This window comes from Pan troglodytes, chromosome 3 (genome assembly GCF_028858775.2).
Source record: "Pan troglodytes isolate AG18354 chromosome 3, NHGRI_mPanTro3-v2.0_pri, whole genome shotgun sequence".
NCBI lineage: Eukaryota > Metazoa > Chordata > Mammalia > Primates > Hominidae > Pan > Pan troglodytes.
Genome location: NC_072401.2, coordinates 118,120,093 through 118,128,430, shown reverse-complemented (window position 1 = coordinate 118,128,430; position 8,338 = coordinate 118,120,093). Strand labels below are relative to the sequence as shown.

The 8,338-nt window shown below is 33.3% G+C and overlaps 1 long non-coding RNA gene across 1 annotated transcript in view; it reads right to left on the bottom strand.

The window, feature by feature from the left end:
* Positions 1-3,416: 3,416 nt before the first annotated feature.
* The window catches only part of LOC107974381 (uncharacterized), a 33,002-nt gene continuing 28,080 nt past the window's right edge, over positions 3,417-8,338 (bottom strand). The window contains exons 3-4 of the long non-coding RNA XR_008547597.1: positions 6,655-6,777; positions 3,417-5,455 (exon numbers count right to left, since the gene is read on the bottom strand). This is a non-coding gene — a long non-coding RNA (uncharacterized LOC107974381). The remainder of the gene's footprint in view (positions 5,456-6,654; positions 6,778-8,338) is intronic.

Below are 8,338 nucleotides of genomic sequence, written 5' to 3'. Positions count from 1 at the left end.
TACATCCAGCCTAGAAAACTCACCTGCCCAGCTCTGCTGCTGTTTGCACGTGAGAGTTAAGACCACCGTAGAGAGGAAGTAGAGAACGGCGTTTCTGTTCTTAGTGAAGGCTAGCCTTGTTAGTTTTGAGACTTCAAATAAGTTAATGATCTGGACAATATCTGTTTCCTCATGTGTGTAGACTGAATATAGCATTTATCTATGTATTCGGAGTTATTAAATATGATTATATGTGTAAAGTGTTTAGCACATATTTGTCACATTCATTGTTTAATAAATATTGGATGACATCATTGTTGCTGTTATCTTATATCAAGTTCCAAAGGGAACTTGTATCCTAAGAACCCTCTGGGATACATCCCAAATTTACTGAAAGTCTTCTGTAACTTAAGATACTGAACTAAATAATATGATGCAATTGTTTTCTATAATTTAACGTTAAATATTTTCTGAAGTTCTGGTTCTTTTTCTAGAGTCTGTATGTTTACTATTGGCTTAAATGTGTTTTTTCATAATTGTAGAATTTAAAAATATATCATATATTTAAAGGAATAAGTTTATTATGATATAGCCGACTACAAACACACCTACATACACAATCACAGATACGTTTTGTTTTTTGAGATGTGCTAGCACTGGTTCTGCCTTCAAACAGGGAGGAAAATAAGATAGTATCAGAGGTTCTGCCAGCACTGAACACATAAACACGTGCAACTTCTATAAACTAATAAGCAGTACATCTTGTTTAAATGCATTGCAAGAGCAAACAGGCATTTTGTTTACTTACTGAGATTTGAATGATGAATGTTTTGAATGCTTTGGGGCACACTCTAATTACATCTCTATTCCTTCCTGAAGAGCAAGATAGAATATATGGGGATGTTGAATTACAACATTTAAATTAATAGCAAAATTATTAATATATTGTAAAAAATATTTATCATAGTAAATATACAAACATAGCAAAAGGGCAATTTCTCCCTATTATGAGCTGACCAATGATCACTGGAAATGGAAATGGCCTCAGGCTTGTCACCCCTTCTTGCTCCATGTATGGGGTCATTTTATCTTCTCTTGATGCATATAGGTTACACGAGGGAAAGTGTGAACACCTGGACAAAACAGACTTCCAGGTAGAAAGGAGAAAGAATGGATACTGATAGGCACACAGTAAGATACTTACATACACAATATGCTCATATGTTTACAAAAAAATATATATTAGATCTCTTGTTTTGTTGGGTTTTGTTTTTCTTTGATAATATAGCATTAAAAATGCCCAATATCATTTTTTAATATGTTCACTTCAGAGCTACAAATGCTTTAGATGAGATCCAGTATTAAAATTTCCTGCCAGTTTAATTGTTGTTTTTAAATTTCTAACTATTTATTTATCTAGGTACCTCTTAGTTACCAAAAAGTGAGTGTGCAAAAGATGTCATTCAATTTAAGCACTAAGGCTCTCTACTTGATTTAGCATGATTTCCTCCTCTCTTGTAATGATTCCAATCAATCAATAAGTATGTAGATATGGGCACCCAAAAGTATATTCAAAGGCATGCTGTCTATGTATGAGTGTTTTGCCGGATCCACAGTAGGGCAATCAAATTTGCTCTTTCAGAAATTTGTGAATTAAACTGTAATAAAATGCTTTGCATTGAGGTAGATTAATGGTAACGTCCTAGAGAAAAATAGGTAAGCTTTTTTCCTCCTAAGGACTCTGGAAGTTCTAAGACTGGTGGCATTCTCAAGTCTGTGGTTTAATTATATCTTCTTTTCTATGAAGTAATACTGTATCCTTCACAAATTTTTCCTCTGTTCTACAGATCCAAAGTCAGTATTTCTCACTTGAAAGGAAAAGCAATTTAGCTCCAACAATAAGAAAATGTGAAATTTTATTGTGGTTGAAATGGCAGGAAAATAAAGCCATCAATATCACCCTTCCTCTCTTAATCATTTCAGACATGAATTTGGGCACCAGTGCATGTAGCCACCAAATAATCTCTTCTGAATGAGTGGAAACGGTCAGTTATATAAAAGCTTTAAAAGTGCAGGTCAGTAAAAAGTATAAACCCATAATGACACCAACTATTCTTCCCTGATTCTCCAATGCTGGAAAAACAGATGAGGAGACAGACTCCATCTGTGAAGGAATGTTGTAAAGGAAAAACATATTGTTAATTTCACTTGAACTGCATTGTTTTTAGCTGAACCTCTGCGACTTTTTTTTTTTTAACTTTTTGGAAACGTGTTTCCTGCTAGTATTTTCTCCTACTGCTTGAATTTAATATGGACATCAAGTTGTGTAGCCTAAAGCAAATATTTGTGTACTGAAGGTTATTGTGTAACTTGTAAGATAATTAATATTCCTGTTTTACATTTGACACTTAACATGTAGTGACATTTACATCTGTATATTCCAGTGAGCACATACTCTACAAATCCAAATCGAGATGAAATTCCTCATTGCAGTATTGACTGTTTCAATAAAAGATATTAGAGGAAGCATATCACTCTTTATATAGATATTTTCATTTTTAAATTGTATAGTTTTTGCAGGCTGTATTATGTTATAAATTAATTACAAAGATGAAGGAAATTACTAAACCAATCATGTATGGGATAGACTTTTCCTACAAATATGGCTTTATTCTAAGGGATTGTGTTATAATTACCGAGCAAAGTACTCTTTGTTGTGGCTTCAACCAATTTTCTCTTGTTTGATTTCCAGTTTGGTGACGTCTTTATGTGTAATAAACTATAAAATTTACACTAATATAAACAGATTATTTCTATCTGTTCTTTTTAAACACTTCTGTCACTTTGCCATAGAGGAAGAATACATAGTTACTTAAACAAATAGTGAATTTAATTGATCACATTGTGTGTGTGTATGTGTGTGTGCATGTGTGTCTATGTATTGCCCATTTGTGCATATACAATTCTGGACTAGGGCTATAAGATATAGGGCTTCATGAGTTTGTTTGGAAAGTAAAATATATACATATGTATATATGAAAGACAGTATATATATGCAATGCATATGTATACACACATATCTGTATATCTATATTAACAGACATATAGACATGTGGACACATATATAGATAAATAGATAAAGATATACTACAGAAGATAATAGTTGGTAACAGAATATGAACTGCATTATGCTTGAGGCATTGCGAAGGCGCGTCACAATGAAGAGTTTTCCTACAGGTAACTGTGGTACTAGGCTCAGAAATATTTTCACGCAGAAGAGAAATAGAGGGAGAAAAATGTTGAGAAAGTGTGAGATAAAATAACCTGGCAATGAGCATTATATTCTGTATTGTAGCACTATGTTAAATGTATTACATAGTTTTTATTTCATTCTTGTTCGTCTTATTTAAGACAGAAAACAGACAAGAAGATAGATATAGCTTTGTTTAACAAGTCAGGCTGAATTCTACCCATTTGCAGAATGTGATTTATTCAAGATGATATGTCTCTGTTGACTTTTAGCATAACATACAGGATTTCAGTTTTAAAAATAGTAATAACTTTAAAAATATGAGCATTCTACAATTCTCTTTTAGATTTAGTGTTCTCTGCAACTATTTGGAAATCCATTTAAAATATCTATTAAAGTATTTATTTCAGCAAGTCATTACTTCAACAAACATCATTTTGCATCAAATAATTAGTACATCTTTGTTTAAATAAGGTTCTCCATTTACTTACGTAAAAATGAGAGATTAAGAAGACCTGCTGTAAATTACACAATATGACACTAGGAAACCCAATGGGAATACCTTTTAACATAGGCTTTCCAAAAAAAAAAAAAAAAAAAATCATATGATTTGTTGAAAGTAAAAGCTTTAAGCTCTAATAAATTTTAACTGATGTCTGTGGTGTTACATTGTTGGGTATTTATTTTAAAGTATTGACTTATTTGTGTACTCATTTTAAGATTCTTGTCTAAGAATTAACATTGTTGCCTTATAAAGCATGTTAAACTTGACAAAGTAATTTCATCAACATGTTTTTTTTTCTACCCTCTTCCCCCCGAAGTATCCCTGATAATGTAAGAAAACTAAGTGAAGAGGCTAACAAATTTAAGTGGAAAAGAGCAGCATAAAAAGAAGAAACGGCTGGGCGCGGTGGCTCACGCCTGTAATCCCAGCACTTTGGGAGGCCGTTATGGGCGGATCACGAGGTCAGGAGATCGAGACCATCCTGGCTAACATGGTGAAACCCCATCTCTACTAAAAATACAAAAAATTAGCCAGGCAAGGTGGCGGGCACCTGTAGTCCCAGCTACTTGGGAGGCTAAGGCAGGAGAATGGCGTGAACCCGGGAGGAGGAGCTTGCAGTGAGCTGAGATCACGCCACTGCACTCCAGCCTGGGCGACAGAGTGAGACTCCATCTCAAAAAAAAAAAAAAAAAGAAAAAGAAGAAGAAACACAGCATCTCTGTTGGACAGTCCATAAAGCTTTAAGCAAGGAGAGTAATGATTGGGTAGAATTCCAAGACGTTTCCTGTAAGGGTAGAAGTTGTGCTTCATTTTGCTAGGTATCATAAGAACCTTGAGGAGTGATGAAGAGTCTTTGAACAGTTTCTTTAATTCACATCCAGCCCAGATTTAATCCACTTCTAACCTAGAAATGTCTGTTAGAATTTATTTTTGTTATTTTATAACTAAGGGAGCAAGTGCCTTACTTCAGTAAAACATCATTGCCTGCAGATGAGGTCTATGTATACCTTGCATAGTAGTTGATGCTCACTTTCACAATAACAAATAATCTGTGTTTGAGCTATATATTTAGATTCTAATTTACTTTTGAACAGTTTTCACTAAGTTATCCCCTGGAACAAGAAGTCCTGTTTAAACACTGTGAGCTTTTCAGGATAGGGCTAAGTTATTTTCATATTACCCATCAATAGATAATAAATGTTATTTTCATCTCAAAATTATAAGTTGATAATCCATTGAATTTTCGATTTTAAATATTATCTTACATCATTCCTAAGACAATCTCAAGGATATTGCTTCCTTGACATTCCAGAATACAGATTTTGAAAAACTATTCAAGTGTTTAAACAGAAAAGAAGACAGTTTATGGTAGTGGAAAACATCAACACCTCTAACAGGATTTCTACCCATATACTTTACCTTAAGGAAAATAGGTGTCAACTTGAAAACAATAAAAATGTTAAGGATTGGCCGGGCGCGATGGCTCACACCTGTAATCCAGCACTTTAGGAGGCCGAGGCGGGCAGATCTCGAGGTCAAGAGATCGAGACCATCCTGGCCAACATGGTGAAACCCCGTCTCTACTAAAAATACAAGAAATTAACCGGGCATGGTGGCAGGCGCTTGTTATCCCAGCTACTTGGGAGGCTGAGGCAGGAGAATCGCTTTAACCTGGGAGGCAGAGATTGCAGTGAGCCGAGATCATGCCGTTGCACTCCAGCCTGGGCAAAAAGAGCAAAACTATATCTCAATAAAAAAATAAATAAATAATAATAAAAATGTTAAGGATTTGCTGATGTTTTAATTTTTAAAAAATGTCATAAAGATCAACAATTTGATTTTCTCTTCTTTGTGCTTTTACTGGGCTGGAAACATTTAAATTGTTTACCAACTTTTCCCAAGTAGTATCATATCTATGATTAATTTAAAAACTCATTTGCTTATATATTCAGTTATAAGCTTCCTATAAAAGACCGTTACAGCTTTTCTGTTAAACTCATACAGCTAAACCATCTGATCGAAAGTGTATTTTTTCTGTTTTTGTAATATTTACTAATTGTTATAACAGACAACTCTTGATAAGGGTAATTACTCCTCTTCAATACACCACTCATGGTTTAAAGTTACTTAAATAAATCTTACTATGCTACAGATATCTTAATAAATCATAAGGACAAGCTTGGTCACAGTGACTTGTTTCTTGATTACCTCAAGGCATACTGGGTGAATTTTGACCATTCTAGCAACTTTCTATATGAACACATTTGATTTCTACAATTAAATGCCTATTTATACTCCAGATCTTGTGATTTGTCACAGCTGACTTCCTGGCTGATTTCTTCATTTTCTTGACATGAATATGTTACATTCAGATACTGCAGTTTTTTCTACATCTTTCTTATAGCTGTTCCTTTGGGACAGGCATGGAAAACAAAACATCTCACCTTACAGTCTCACATTTTTATGGGTATTATAATGTTATCTTAACACACACTACTTTTACTGAAAATGATGAGTTTCATCTTCGTGCCTCATTATTTTTTGTCTTTGACTTGTTAGGAATTGTGAGGTCTAAAGCAAATCTTCTGACTAGGGCACTATTTTTCCTAAAATTGCATTAGTGAAACAGAAAATCAGGCTTTTCTTGTATACCACACCGCATCTTCTAATTTCATTTGACTTAAAAAGCATGTAGAGAATTTTAACATGTGTAATATGTAATTTTAGGTACTGACAATTCAGAGATGAGCAAGATCATCTCAGTCCCAGGATGATAACCCTGGTCCGGCAGATGAGAAATTACTGGCTGAAGAGTCATCTCTCGTAATCATGCCAGCTTCTCCACAGTAACCATTATTATCTTAGAAAACTAGCCAATATTTATTTTAATTAGACAATAAATAATATGTATCTAACTTACCTAGTGAAAGCGTCTTGTCTTCCATGGACCTTAAAGATAATTAGCTGGCTGATTTTATCTGAGATTCAGTTTTGGGGTGGGTCCTGATGAGAGGAAGGTACTAAATATATGATTTTTCATTGACTGTTATAGGAATAATTAAATAAGAAACAATAAGAAGCTTGAAAAAATGAATAATGAAATATTATTTTTACATTAAAAATGTAATTAACTTCTGATTTTATTTATAGCAATAGATAGTAAAAATGATAAAGGCAAAAAATGAACATTAAAAGTATATTATAATTATGTGCTTATGCTAAAAATGATTGTCTCTGATATTCAGAACATTCATACAATTCAAATTTTAAAACACATCCTCCCCTAGATAAGCAGGAAATATGTGCATCATTTACATTCTTCCTCCTTCTTCATGTTCCACATTTTACTGTTCCTCCAGCTTTTTTTTTTCTAGTGGGAGAAGATTAAGATTCTTTTCTTCAGATATTTTTCCCCAAGTCATTTAATTTGAGCTTCAAAAGTGAATTAAAACCCAAACCATTTCATCTCTCTGCTGCTCCATAAAAAAAAAAAAGTATGTATTTTTTTTTTCTTGGCAGATTTCACTTAGTATAAGAGTGAACAGGAAGAATCACATCAACAAAAGGGCTAACAAAGTACAAAATCTACATTTTTAAACCTGATAAATTATCTGCCCTCCAAAACTATTTTTTTCAGTTACCATTAGAACACCTCAAATAAAATTTAGAGTTTCTGAAACCGAACTAATGTTTTACCCTTTTGTTGTGTACAAGAATAACAAGAGAAGTTTGGTTAATCATTTTAAGATTCTAAATGTAGGTAATGTGGGACCTTAGATGTGTTATCCTGGTTTTAACTTTACAGCTATGGTTTCTCTATCTGGATAAAGAAAAAACAATACCTGATTTACAGTAAAAACCCAAAAACACTTTTCTAAGGAATAAATGAGTAATGCATGTGCTTGGTAATTAAAACATCTGATGTAAGTAAAAAATATTCTTATTTGCACATAGAAGCAACAGGAACAATCAATTTAAAGGACAATAAATATGCTAAAGATTCTGTAATTAATACTGTTAGTAACCATTTACAAAAATAAACTTTATATTTTAGAGCAATTTAGGTTCATAGAAAATTGAGTAGAAATTACAGAGAGTTTCTCTATAGCAACTGTCCCTACACACAGACTGCTTTCCCAACTATGCCTGCTCCACACCACAGTTGTATATTCATTACAATTAATGAGTCTTATTGAATATGGCATATACTCAACATTACAGTATCATATAGACAAGTTTCACTGCCATGAAAATCTTTTGTGCTCTGGCTATTCATCTCTTCCTCCACTAAACTCTAGCAACCACTGACTTTTTACTGTTTCCATCATATTGCTTTTTCCAGAATGTCATATAATCATACACTATATAGCCGGGGACATACTGCATGCTTCCAGATAGGCTTTCATTAGGCTTCTTTAGATTAGGAATATGCATTTAAATTTCCTCCATGTCTTATCATGAGAGCTCATTTCTTTTTAGTAATGAATAATATTCCATTGTCTGCACATACCACTGTTTATCCATTCACATTAAAAAAGACGTGTTTGTTGCTTCCAAGTTTGGCAATTATGAATAAATCTGTTGTAAACATCCTTATGCAAGTT